General features: G+C 32.2%; 1 protein-coding gene across 2 annotated transcripts in view; it reads right to left on the bottom strand.

Annotated features, from left to right (window-relative positions):
• Positions 1-451: 451 nt before the first annotated feature.
• Positions 452-15,170, bottom strand: part of CLVS2 (clavesin 2) — an 81,910-nt gene continuing 67,191 nt past the window's right edge. The window contains exon 7 of one of the 2 annotated variants that reach the window (XM_059400646.1): positions 452-2,395. The gene's annotated coding sequence lies outside the window, so the exon portion shown is untranslated. Of the gene's footprint in view, positions 2,396-5,296; positions 13,475-15,170 lie in introns of those variants that run through there. The other variant, XM_059400647.1, reaches the window with a different exon arrangement.

The raw sequence follows: 15,170 nt of genomic DNA, 5'->3' as shown, positions 1-15,170 counted from the left end.
GTTGTCCTGTGAAGGAATAGAGAAAAGGCCCATTTTCTTCTCAATGGAGATCATAATGTATCTTAAGCAGATGCACTTGTTCATGAAGAGTAAGTCATCAGAAAGTAAGTTTCTCACATTTTTCTTCTTTTATAAATTCTTTTGATTAAAAATAAGTCTCTAAACACATGTAATACATGCTAAATTTTTTCTCAGTTGTCAGGAACTTTGGAAGCCACTTCCGATGATCATTTCCAAGTAGCTTTAGATAATATATGTTTCCAATGTGAATTTTTTTGAGAACATCCATTCTTATTTTCAACTTATATTTTTCTTTTATTTTTTTTTCTTTAACACAGAAATAGCGACATTTGTCCTCCTGAACTTTCACATCATCAGTCACTACATTTCATGGGAAGTACTTCAATATATATAGATGATATTGTTTTATAAGATCTTCTTGATATCTTAGATCTTCTTTTTATTGACACATTTTGCAAATATATCACTAGTGAAAACCACAATGGATAAAACATAAGAGATGCATTTTTTATTACTATAAAATGACAAAAAACGATTTTAATAGCCATTAAACAATTCATCTTCTTGTTTATAATATACAGTACATGTTAGATATGACATGCTTAATAAACTGCACATTATAACATATATTATGTTACAAAATTTCTATTAATTAGAACTCTTTAAAAAGCAAAGTACCCTGATTAATTTCTGATAATTTCAAGATATCTTTAAGTAGCAGAAAATTATAGTAGAAATAACTTAATTACTAGATAACCATGTTTTAGAATCCTGCTCCTTCCACTTACTACTCTGAACTCATCTTCACAAAAAATCTTTACTTTCATCAAAGTGAAGCATGAGTTAAAAATACCTTATTTCAACTAAAAATCTACTTGACACATAATATGTTCTCTTCTTCTGTGTTTATTAGGGACCTTTAAAAAGTAGAATAAGCTATGTATTAAATAATACTTAAGGTAAAGTAATACGATTCTGTCTCTTTAGTCCAATAGCATTATCTGTGTTACTGATAATATTGAAAGCAAAAATAAACTATTGGGCCTATATCAAAACAAAAGGCTTCTGCACAGTGAAGGAAACAATCAACAAAACTAAAAGACAACCTACAGAATGGGAGAGGATATTTGCAAATGACATATCTGATAAAGTATTAGTATCCAAAATACATAAAGAACTCATAAAACTCAACACCCAAAAAACAAATAATATAATTAAAAATGGGCAGAAAACATGAATAGACATTTTTTTTTCCAAAGAAGGCATACAAGTGGCCAACACACACATGAAAACATGTTCAATATCACTTGTCATCAGAGAAATGCAAATCAAAACTACAATGAGATATCACCTCACACCTGTAAGAGTGGCTAAAATCAACAACAAAAGAAATAACAGGTGTTGGCAAGTGTGTGGAGAAAGGGGAACCTTCTTGCACTGCTGGTGGGAATGCAAACTAGAGCTGCCACTCTGAAAAACAGTATGGAAGTTCACCAAAAAGTTTAAAATAGAACTACGATCCAGCAATCACACTACTAGGTATTTACCCAAAGGGGAAAAAAAATACTATTTCAAAGGGATATATGCATCCTGATATTTATAGTAGCATTACCTACGATAGCCAAATTGGGGAAATTGCCCAGTATCCATCAACTGATGAATGGAGAAAAAAGAAGTGATATATATACACAATGGAATATTACTTAGGCTTAAGAAAGAATGAAATCTAGCCATTTGCAATAATATGGATGGAGTTAGTATTATGCTAACTGAAATTAGTCAGAGAAAGAAATACCATATGATTTCACTCACATACGGAATTTAAGAAATAAAATGAGCAAAAGGGAAAAAAGAATGAGACAGATACATGAAAAAATAGACTCTTAACTGTAAAGAACAAACTGATGGTTATCAGAAGGGAGATGAGTTGGGGGATGTATTAAGGAGGGCACTTGCGATGAGCACCAGGGGATGTATGGAAGTTCTGAATCACTATATTGTGCACCCAAAACTAATATTACACTGTATGTTAACTAAATAGAATCAACAAAAATAATATTGATAGTGAATGCATTAACAAAAGATAATTTAACATTCATTTGTATTTGCAGACTTTGTCAGAATTTTCAATGTTGCTTAATAATACTCATCTCATCTCAAACAGAAGGGCCTTGAGGTTCTTTGATTTCTAGTTCAGTTTCATGACATTGTTGCTGTTTCCCAACTCCCCATTCCGCCTTGGTAAGTTGCATTCTCCATTGATAGGGCAATGGATAGTGGTAAGAACACGTAAGGATGGTTGGTCTATAACTCAGGAAACATTGGTCAAAAGCACTGTTGTAGTTTCCTCTTTCTTCAACTGGGGTCTGGAGGCCTGGAAAAGGGTTACCATATATAGAAATATAAAAGATAAAAAAAAGTGTTTGGATCAAAAGAGGCACTGAGTTTATGATTTCCTATTATAGATGTTCTTTATATTAAGATCAGTTTACAACGATAAAAGGGTCAGTCTCTCAAGAAGACATGCAAATTATATAACTTCAAGTACCTACGAGTGCTCAAATACATGAAGTAAAAACTGACAGAATTAAAGGAAATAATAAAATAGACTATTCATTAGTAATCACTATAGTCTTCAATATTATAGTTTCAATAATGGATAAAACAGCCTAACAAAAGATCAATCAGGAAATGGAATACATGAACACTAGAGACCCAGTATACTTAACTGACATCTTCAGAACACTTCATATTTTATAATGTTTTACCTAAATGTAAAAATGGGAAGTTTCCATTGTTAACACTAATAATTAACATTTGCTATTTATACACCAGGTACTATCCTAAGTGTTTAGTATGTTTCTTATTTTAAATAGTCACAACAACCCTAATAAGTACAAAAAGATTTAAAAAATTATCCTGATGTTGCACAGCTGATGAATGATAAGCAAGGATGTTATAGTGTGAATTATGTCCCCCCCCATCCCAAATTCTTATATTGAAACCCTAATACCTAGTACCAAAGAATGTGACAGCATTTGAAGATAGTGCCTTTAAAGTGGTAATTAAGTAAACAATGAGGTTCTTAGGGTGAGTTTTAATCCAGTCTGACTCCTGTTTTATAAGAGGAGAAAATTGGGACATGGAGAAACACCAGAGGCTTGTGTGCACAAAGCAGAGACTATGTGAGGACATAGCAAGAAGGCAACCGTCTGCAAGTCAAGGATAGAGGCCTCTTAAAGAAACAAAACAGGCCAACATCTTGATCTTGGACTTCTGCCTCCAGAATGACAAGAAAATAAATATGTTGTTTAAGCTACCCAATCTATGGTATTTTGTTAAGGCAGCCTTAGTAAACTAATAAAAAGAACTTAAACTCAGAGGGTCTGACCTGAGAGATCACAGTGCTAACCACTACTCTAGAGTAGTATGGCTTACATGGTTGTTTTTCTTTGTTCCCAATTTCTCAATATGTATGTGTTGTTCTAATCTATACGGTTATTTTCAACTTTTTTTCTCCAGATCATTGTAGAGCGTTATTTAGGAATGAAAGTCACTTAGGTTCTGAGTAACTTCAGAAACTTCCGTTTTCATGTTGGTTCACAAATGATGACTCTTTTATTTATTTATTATTGATTTCATTTATTTATTATTACATTTATTATCAAATTAGTAGGTACTTAGCTTCCTATGCCCATATTATTTTCTTTTTTTTCTTTAATTTGTAATATTGGAGCACATTGCATTGAAGCACATGTCAAAAGTGTTAGTGATAAAAAAAACATATCACAAAGGAAATAGCAAATTTCCTTCAATGTACATTTCTTATAAAAACCTAAATTAGGCTTTTATTCTAATGATCTTATTCTGTTAGAGTTCAAAGTTCATAAATTAACAATCAAATTAAAATTTGACTCTTTGCACTATTGGTATGTAAGTACTCTTGCAGTCCCTCCCTCTAGAGAACAAATAGAAAAGCTATATTAAAAAATACTATTTAAATAATGCTAAACTGGCAATAAAATAAGGGAAATCCCCGATGATAACTCTAAGACAATGTGAGACTCCAAGGAAGGATATCAAGGAATTAATGACAGAGATTACTTAAAAATTAAAATATCTTTCAAAGATTGATGAAAACCATTGACCTGGGATCTTTTACAAATCCTATTTCACCAAAACCTATTTTTGGTTTGAATAGTTACTGAATGTATAGGAGATAAATCAGGGGACACTTACAAGGCTCAAGCATTTGAAACACAGAACAATGAACGAAGGCAGGACTATATAAGACTGTTAGACACCTGATAGGGGAAACAATATTTGATCTCCATCATTCTCTACATGGAAACATCAATTCCACTGAGGTCAAGGATTAAATATCAAAGGCAAACATGTATAACATTTTGGAAAAAAAAAGAGAGGAAAAAATAATTTCCTATAGGAAAAATCCATAGCTTTAACAATTTTATTAGAAAATAGGAAAGATCAATAGTTTAAAATGCAAATAAGAAATTTATATTAAAAAGACAAGATTCACAAAAATTAACACAAAGGACAGGCAAATAAAAAAAAGAACATAGTGAAATTAATGAAATAGGAAACAGAGGTACAATAGTTTCAACTGAAGTACATAAACTCAAAAAGCTATATAAAGAAGGTTTATGACAGTGTTAATGAGACATATATGAATAATCTGAGGAGTAGAAAGGGGAGATGAATACAAACACTATGTAGGTATGTTAAAAAGTGAAGATTACTATAAATCTATGCAAATCAATTTGAAAACTTCATTGAAAATTAACACATTTCTAGAAAAAGGAATAGAGTAACTAAAACTAACTTAACTATAAACTGGAAACTTCAATAGTCACCAAATCATTCAGGATATAGGATTAAGAGTTTAAATATTTACATGAGGAAAATACCAGTCCCAAATCCAAATCATTTTGACTAATTCTGCCAGACATTCACATAAGAGATACCCCAATCTAACAGGAACCATTTACAAAAGGATGTTTTTCAGAGATACACACTTAAATGGTAAACTACAGAGAAAGTAAAATTAATAGTCAACATAATTTGAGATGGCTACCTTTAAGCAGAAATCAGAGGGTGTCATGTACAGACCTAAAGGAAGATTTAAACTATTGGTAATGGTCTTTATCTTAAGCTAAGTATTTGGCACATGGGTGCTCTTTCTGATATTCTGTACATATATTATACTACAAACTTTTCAACCATCAGTAATGTCAAAACGCTTTAAGACAATAAAAAATTCTTAAGTTTTTTTATTTGATTTTTCAATAAATAATACATTCACAAAATTCAACAATAAAAAATGTAGAAAGCTGAAAAATGAAAATTTCTTTCTTGCCCTGTCTTAATCCACGCAATTTCCAATTCTCCCAACACACAATAGATGTTATTAATCCCTTAGGTTCATCTGCATTTCCTCACTATATAAGCAAATATGAGTATTTTTTTCCAACCCACTTTTTTACATTAACCATAACATATTCTGTACAATATTCTGTCCTGGCTATTTTTCTCAATAATATATTTAGAGATCTATTTCAGCACATAAAGTGTTTTCTCGTTTTCTTTTAGATTTGTATAGAGTTCTTGTTTATTTACACAGATTATATCAAATTTGCATAGTATCCTTTCTGTGGATATATCATGTATTTTTACGTTTTTCTTCCCAAATTTTTGTTCCTGCAAACAATTACTCTATAAATATCTTTGGAAATATTTATATTTGGGAAAATATTTGGATATATCTTCTGAAATATTTCTCATGTGGGCATGTCTGAAGGATAAATTCCCAAAAGAGTAGCTGGATCAGAGTAACTCCCATTTATAATTTTGATAGATATTGCCAAATATCTATCTACCATCCTTTCTAAAAGGAATATGAGGAGAGGTTATTTCTTCATAGCTTCCTTGAGAAAGAGTATATTATCAGACTACTCCATCGTTTGAATTTCTATTTCTCTCATTTTGAGTATGGCATAGCGTTTTTTTCATATTTTTAAAGATACTATATTTTCTTTTCTGTAAACCATCTGTTCATATCAACTGCCCTTTTTTCTATAGGGTTTTTCCTTTTCTTATCAATTTCTAGAAACCTCTTACTATGTTGGAAAGCCTGACTGTGTCTGTGATATAAGTTGAAAATTTTCCCAGTTTCTCATTTGCCTTTTGACTTTGCTTATGATTTTTTTCCATGCAAAAATATTTGAATTTCATTTTTTCATTGAATCAAATGTAACCTTTTTTTAACTTTCTGAAATTTGAGTCATAGTTTAAAGGCCTTTATTCCAAGATCATCAAGGCATTCTTTCTTGCTTTCTACCAATACTTCTGTGGTTCCCTTTTTCTTTTAAAAATTTTTAATATATTTGAAATTTATCATAACATATAATATTATGTATGACACTCATATAATATTATATATGACGCTATACTGTTTTTAATCATAATTTCTTTTCCCAAAGAGCAATCATATCTAAACTAGATAACTAGATAACTTGGAATACAATAGTATCATAGGTACATCTTTTTAAAATGCTTTAAGAGAGCATGACTCTGTGTATCATTTATATTCTCAGTGTGCCCCTAATACAATGTCTTTACATATTGTTTTAAAAGCGAAAAAAAAGCAGTTAAAAAGTAACATTAAGTAATAGCGGCCAAGTAATTCCAAAGTCAGCCTTTCCAAACTCAACAATAGCAAGGCTGAAATAATCTCAAGTAAAATCTGATGCTCGGCCCTTTTACTCCCTTTTAGTGAACGGACTTAAATATGTTTATGCTTAGATTAGCCAATTTTCTAAGATCCACACATCTCTCCATTTTTTTTAAGGATTTCAGAAAATCCAATCTGCTAAATACTCCAGTCCACAAAATTCCTATAGTAGGTCTTATGAGAACTGCACAACATCAATAAATAGAGTAGAGGAAACACCTGACCTGACTCATGGGAAACTCTCCCCAACAGGACCTTAGTTCTCCCATATATCTGAATGGTGGTTTGGGAGCCATTTTGGAAGTAACATCCTGTCCTACTTGCCTTAATGCACTGACAAATGTAGAGAAGATGGTCAAGAGCTAAATGGAGTAGCTGGGCTGAGATGCTCCACATCCCACTTTCTTCTTAATATCAAGGAACACATGCTTCTAAACACTATAGTTGGTTTTATTAAATGACTATTTCATTTAGAGATAAGCTGATAAAGTTTCATCTTCCTGTAGAACTGGGCTTATCCTGAAGCTATTGATTGCTAAGATTCTGAAAGTTTGGGAATAGTGGATATATAGAGTCTGTATCTAATGTGAAGTCCGTGAGTGTTGCCCTCTTTGAATGAATGTATTTTATCTAATGTAATAATGGTGAAGAATCCCAAGAAATAGAGAAAATGAAATACGTTCATATGCAGGCAGAAGAGAGTTAAATAGAAAAAGGGTTAGGAGAATAAGGGGAAAGTTCTTAAAAGCAATAACAATATCACTGGACTGGTTGAGCCTTTTCTACCCTTAATTTTTTGTATGACTTCTAACAAGACAGACTATTTATAGGTCTCCATTTATGTACTAACAAAATAAGCAATTTGGATTATTTAATATCTAAACAATCTTCCAGTAGTAGCATCTATTATTCTCAAGGAATGTAAGAACAGAGGTAGTTTTTGTTTGAGGTAAGAGGGCCATACCTGAGGGATAATAATAAAATATCTTTTATTTTTTTTTTTACTGAAGTGTTAATGATAATGTCAGTCTCCATTAATCACATATATTTATAATTAGTAAATAGTCTCATAATTATTCCAAGTTAAAATATTTACAGTTTTTTGTTTAAGTCTTTAAGTATACTGTTTGTTCTACTACTCTTGAGAAAAGTTTGCTAAAACATGTTTATGATGTCCATTAAATGACAAAAGATCAATTGTGGCAAAATATGGTTTAAAATACTTTGCTCTAGAAAAATGCTTTCAATTACCCTTTAGTAAATAAGTTGTGTAAAAATCACTGTTTTTTTCTAAGATCAACTAAAATCTTCAGTATATAATCAATGAGGAAAATAAATTTATAGAGACTTCATAAGCAAGTTTCAAAAAGTAGGCCATCTGAAGGGTGTCTATACCTTCTTCCTTCTAGAATCAAGATGTTTTATTACGGCCACAATAAATTATGTTTTTTCTTCATAAACATAATGAGTCACTTCTTAACGTTCTTAAATTTTTTTATAAAAGTCAGTATGTGAAATAACTCAGTTTTTCTGTGTATCGATGAACATGCCATCTAGTCTGCCCTAACACAGACACATTCCTTTAATGTTTTTCTATATGAACAGAAATAGAGAAGCTCCACATTTCCTTAAGATAGAAGTCATTTGCTGGGATTATTTTTCCCTATATTTCATAAGAGAAACTTTTATTTACTCATGGCTCCTCCTAGATGAATTATAATCAGTATTCATGGTATATTCTAGTCTACCTATATTTTGAAGCTTTCCCCTAATGAGTTTCTCTAGGTATTTTATAATGTGACTTTGCTTTTTAAGAAGCAAAACTTCTCACTAAACTTCACATACCAGTAGGAAATAACCCTTTTAATACTACCTAAGTTAGTACCTCTGGAACTACAATGGTCAGAGCTTCCTTTAACTGTGGTACATAGAATATACCCAAACCTGTCCAGGAAAACAATGGGTTTGTGGTTCTCTGTGGATAAAGGAAACTAACAGATTAAATGGAAAGATTAAATCATATAGTCTGTCAGAATTTGCTTATCTTTGGTTCCTCTTTGTCTTCTTTTCTGATGAAAATCAATGTTTGCTTTTCAATTTTAATGAGTCAGAGTGGTAAGGTATCTACCTGAAAAGGGACAAAATAGCAGAGAAGCGGCACCTCTGGACCACCCTGAAAGGCAGATTGTGAGCAGCATTATCCCTGAGGGTCAACAGCTCCTGCAACTACCCCCACCCCCAGCAGAAAGGAAGGAACCAAAAAACCCTAATAGTCATCCCCCAACAGCACAAATATGAGAAGAGGATATTGCACTTTTCCATGAGAAGGAATGGGCCAGTTATCAAAAATTAGCTCACACTGTGGATACAATCATTGCCCCATTTCATAGATGAGGAAACAGAGTGCCAGCAGTATCACAAAATTAAACTAGGCAACTTTTCATCACATTGAAAACACCACATGACAGTACATAACAGTACATAACTGTTTGTATGTCTTCTCCCTAGAATGTGACTTTCAGAACAGGGGCTTTGTTTTCCTGCCATATCCCTGGAATTTAGAACAGTATCTGGGGTGGAACAAGTGCTAAATAAATATTTGTTAATGTTGAAATGAAATAAACTGAAATCATCATTCAATCCACTCCATTGCTTCAAGGGGTAAACTTTGTAACTGACACTGGTTTGTATGTTCATTCTGTCATTCTAGAAGTCAGGAAGTGACTTGATAGTGATTTGGAGTTACACCAGTTTTATCAAATACATTGGATCAAGTCAACAATAAATCAAAATAGCATTACAATATGCCCACACACATTTAAAAGCATTGTAAACTCCCAAATACTAACACCAATGTCATATCTCCATATTTTAATGACAAATTTATTCATAGCTATTTAATATGATATATTTTCCAAATTTACAGAAATTTAGTTTATGATAAAAAGTTCAAAAGGGACATATGCACATTCACATTTCTGAATCCAAAATTTCATTTAGTAACATTTAGCAGAATTCCATTCATCCTCAGAGATCAAGAGGGATATGAAATAACCTTGACATACAGTGAAACGTTAATACTATGGTTTTAAGAATATAATAGAGGACTTGTAAAATTTCTAAATCCATTTAAAGGTGGATAGAATTAATAAAATTTACCAATGAATATATTCCTAAGATTCAATCATAAAAATAATGCATTAAAAAAAACAACAAAATTTGGTAGAAGATGACACAAACTACAGTATCTTCCATGCACTCTGTGTGTGTGTGTGTACTTGAACTCTATTTCTGAAGTGATGCTACACACATTCTTGAAGACTGGAAAAAAAGGGTATCACAGAGGCAAATGCCTTCGACTGTCCAGATGGCTAAAGATAAAAAAGTAAGAAACGAAGAAAAGTCTACCTTTTTCCCAAGCATGGGCCTTTTAGTTTCTTCTCTATAGAAGTTTTTCCAAATTACACATTAACCCTGACTGCATGTATTTGTGTAACTGGCAAGAAACATAATCTGAATTGATTACCAATATGCTACAAAATACTCATTATAAAGCCACTAAAAGATTGATTGTCTTCTGAAAACATTTTCAAACATCTATTCTTATTCTTCAGGTTACAATTCCTTCTTCAATTTCACTTCGACGCCACACTTCTTTTCAGTGTCTTCTTAATAGAAGACATGATTGGAGGTGGTAAAACCGGAAGCTTGAATTATTACAATGTAGAGAAAGGCACACAGGGTCGTGAAGGGAAGGAAATAGTGTAGGTTTGATAAGAATGAGAAAATAAACTGCCAAGGATGAAAATCTAAGATATTTAGTTACTAAAATTATGATGAAGTCAGTCCAAATTGTAGGGGACAAAATTATGAGGATAGTCAAGGATAATAATGTGATTGTAAGGTTTAGAAAATAATAGCTACTATTGAAATGCAGAGAAGGGGAAGAACCAGTCAGGATATACCGACAAGAGCAGTTCCTGTCATGTGGTATCAGAACTATAACCTTCAAAGTAAAAAAATATACAAAGATATCAAACATACAAGTCAACTGATAGGACTTCTATTAAACCAACCAGACTAAATGGTAGTAATATATATTTCTAAGATCCTGGGAAGATTTTAGAAACACCAAAAAGCTTCACTTATATTAAGAGAAGGAGTGATCATAAATTTTCCCCCACCTCCTTCTTTCTTCTTTCCACCTAAGGTAACTGTCTTGGCATTTTCCCTTACTCTGGTTTCCAATATTGGAAGAATTATGGTCTTTCAACTTCTTGCAAATTTTAAATTGGAACTAACTAGGATAATCAACAAAGAAAAATTTACGATGATTTTGAGCTCAAAATAGCTTTTCATCAGCGTTGTCTTGTAGTCTCTCCAAAAGTAAGGGTAAGCCATGCATATTATAGATAAAAGGTCCAATGATCTTAGAGTAACTTCCAAAGACCAAGCTCAAACATTAATATAAAACTTGGGCCCTGGGGTAGACATCAGACTTGAGGCAGAATGGAACATAATTTTTGGTTCATGTTTCCACCATCATCAGAGGGGAAAATTTTCCCTTTGAAGATGAATAACAAAAAGATGTATCTTATTAAGAAAAAACAAAAACAAAAACAAAAAAAAACAAAACACTTCTCCTTAAATGCATACTACTGGCTACTACATAACATTACATGTTGAAACTAATGAAGATCTTCATGAAATGTTTTTGGATTTGCTACTAAATTCCAGGCACTATTAAGGCACCAGTAATGCAACACTAAACAAGACAGAAAAAAATCCCTGCTTGTGTGTTCATATTCTATTAAGAAAAAGTGTAAAATAAACAAAAATATATGCTATGTGGAATATTAGAAGATGATAAAAGCTATGGGGAAGAAAAAGAGTAGAAAAGGGAAGTGTGAAGAACCATAGGGCCATGTAATTTTAAGTATGAAAATTTAGAGCATTCTCTCTAAGAAGGTGACATTTTAACAAAGATGAAGGACATGGGGGAATGAACTATCTGGATATGGGGGAGGTTGGAAAGAGGCAGTAGGAACAAAAGTACAAAGGTTCTGAGCTGGAAGGATGATTAGCAAACTCTTGGCACAGTAAGGATGACAATTTGGCAAGAGAATAGAGTAGAAGAAATAGTCTTAAAGTCCAGGTCAGGGGTGAGAAGGTGTATTATGTAGAACTTTAAAAGCAAGAAATTAAAGTATTTAACAATTACTTTTGCATGATACAGGTGAAAGCCCAACTCAGTCAGAAAATACACCATTCTGCTCTGCTGGTGCTTACAGACTTCCCTACCAATTCTCCTCAATCTCCACTATAAGGACATTGGTTTTTATTCTTGCAGGCTTTCAGAAGAGCGAAATGATCTGAGCTCACTCTTGCTAAAGTGTTACAAATCCACTCTAGAGGCCAAGGGCAGAAGCAAAGAGACTAGTTTTCAGATTATTAAAATATTCTAGATGGAAAATGCTGAAGTCTTGCAACAAGGTAATGATTTCATGGTTAGAGAAGTGGTCAGAGTGTGGATATTACTTTTTGTAGGAGAGACCACAGTATGAGCTAGCTGATTTTAGATGTGGTTGAAAGAGAGAGAAAGACAGGAGAAAGAGGATGATTGAAAAGTTTTCAACCCTGGAGCCTGAAAGGTTGAGCTGACACTTAGGGAGATGGAAAGGTTAAAGGAGAAGCAGGTTCAGGAAGAAAGAAGAGAAGTTTGGTTTTTTGTAAATGTTAAATGTGAGATGTTCATTAGACATCTACAGAGAAATGTTTAGACACCTGATTTCAAAGGAAAGTTATTACTGGTCTTCTCCATGAATGGCAGATCCAAAAAAATGTTTCATAATTTTCTAGCACTAGAATCTTACATATTTTTGAAAAACCTCCAGATAAAAATTTATAAATCAACAAGCAAGCATTCAATCCTATGCAACTGAGTGAATTATGTTTATATGTATATAATGTCACATTTTTTCTTAAAAGACAACAGAGTGTTTGTGGTTTCTGTCCGATAATTTTATGATTCCAGTTACAAAAAAAAAAGGGGGAAGAAGAGAGCAAAGTCATTTTCATTTTCAGAGAGAAGTGATGTTCAGAGACAGGGTTTCTGATGTTATTGCTGTGTGAAGACAGAAAACACATCAGATCCCTGACCATCGTGTCCTCATAGACTCTTTTTATTGGCCAAGTATTTAACTCTTGATAACAGAAACCCTTGACATTTTGAAGTCATGTTCTGCATGTACACTTTAGTATACTTCAATACACTTTAATGCACTTTTTAGTGAGGAGTGAATTCCATTATCTCTGGCTTTTTATGCATGCTCTGGTTGCCTTAGGTTTACTCCCACTCAAGATGCTTCTTCAGTAGCTACTAGAAACATAGCCTTCTACTGATATGGCTTCACAAAGAGGCGGCAATAATGATTCTTGATAACTTCAAAAGCTGATTACAGGGAAGTCATCTGCTTCGAGCCAGAGAAAGTCATAAAATGTATCAAAGAGTATTCTAGGTAAAAGTCTCTTTTCCCTCATTAGGGCACCTGGGTGGCTCAGTTGGTTAAATGACTGCCTTCAGCACAGGTCATGATCCCAGGGTCCTGGGATCAAGTTCCGAAGATGGGCTCCCTGCTCAGTGGGGAGCCTGCTTCTCCCTCTTCCTCTGCCCCACCTCCTGCTTGTACACACACTCTCTCTCTGCCAAATAAAGAAAGAAAATCTTTTGAAAAAAAAAAGTCTCTTTTCCCTCGTTAGATAACTTTTCATCTACAGATAGGTTAAATGAGGGAAACTCGCAGAAGATACAAATGTGTATTTATTGAGTGTTTTTTTTCAAGTCAGGCTGAATAACTTTATTTTATATTTTGAAATGGGGTATTTTAATAGAATTTATTGAAATCAATTTTTTTTATAATTTTGAATTTATGTCTAATGCCATAACTTTATTTTATTTTTTTAATGCCACTCTTCACACAAAGAGTGAAATATTTACTGGTCATTCCCATTGCTATATGCAACTTAAATGGTGATTTACTTCTTCATTCATACTATCCCTTGAAATCTTGTCTAAAAGTTATAGAATACTAAAAAAATGACATTTTGATTGAATGAATTTTGTTTCTCCTTTAAGCTCCAAACATAGAAGTGTCAGAAAAATCTCAGATATTCTAACCTAAATAGCTAAATAAAATTTCTTTAAGAAATAGTTATTGTTCATTTTTAGATGACATTTTAGAAATTTACATTTCACAGGTGCAACAGATCCAATACTATCAAATTCAATGTTCACCATATGCAAAATGAATGCTTTTTTAAAAGCAGAAATGTATATTTATTCAAAAATTTCATTATACCAGTTATACTATTGTATTGTAATAAATAGCTCCCTCAAATAGTAAACAGTGTGCTTATATCCTTATCAAGGACTTGTATAATTACTTTTTAGACATCTTTTTTTTTTATGAACAGTTTTGAAAACAAAAACTATTTGGTTTTAGAATTTTATTTATCTTTTAAATAAGTTGAAAACTGAAAACTGGATTAGAACAAAGACAGTGCTTGAAATCTCTGCTATATGTAAACCAGTTATCATCCACTGCAATTTTTTAAAATTATTGAGAATTAGTTCACTCTTAAAAGTTCCATTAACATTTATTTCGATTTTTCATCTAGGTCCCTCTCATTCACCACAAAAATAGTTTTGACAAAATAAATGATATTGATATCATTAAGGACACAAATATTTGTATTGAAACTTGAAACTAGTCCAATACTGACCAAACACCTTCTTCATTGTAACAATGTTTACTCTCTATTATAAAAGTGCATAATCTATACTTTTTTTTGTTTTAATTTCAACAGTATCATTTGTATCCTCCATCTTTGAAAAATAGTACAATTTGGTTATTTCAATCCATAGAATTGCTATTATACATTTTTTTCCCCACAGTCCAAAAAAATACATTTCCACACTCATCACAGAATAGACTTCCTAATAGCATCTCCATGTGTGGGGTTAACCTATGGATGTTTATCAAATCCAAACGTGAATTTGTGAAAAATTATGTCTCTAAGCCATGAAGATCATGATATAATAATGTTTCAAAGTCAAGCTTCCTTTTGTATTCTTACTTGTCACCTTTCAAATAGTAGGTAGTGCTAAATAGTTCCAATCGCATATTGAAAATAAGTTTTTTCAACTAAAACAAAGAAAAAAATCCTTTTTACTACTGAAGATAATTATGCATCCTGAATAATTAACCAATCTTCTACGTTTGTGCCAAATATATTTTATACAACTTGCTGATTCTTACATGATCTAAAAGCTTCATAAATTTAAAATGTACCACTATTTTTAGGCTATATAACTATATAGCATATTTAAATGGAATAT

This window comes from Mustela nigripes, chromosome 5 (genome assembly GCF_022355385.1).
Source record: "Mustela nigripes isolate SB6536 chromosome 5, MUSNIG.SB6536, whole genome shotgun sequence".
NCBI classification, from domain to species: domain Eukaryota; kingdom Metazoa; phylum Chordata; class Mammalia; order Carnivora; family Mustelidae; genus Mustela; species Mustela nigripes.
The sequence above is the reverse complement of the archived record's forward strand: the minus strand, read 5'-3'. Positions and strand labels throughout refer to the sequence as shown.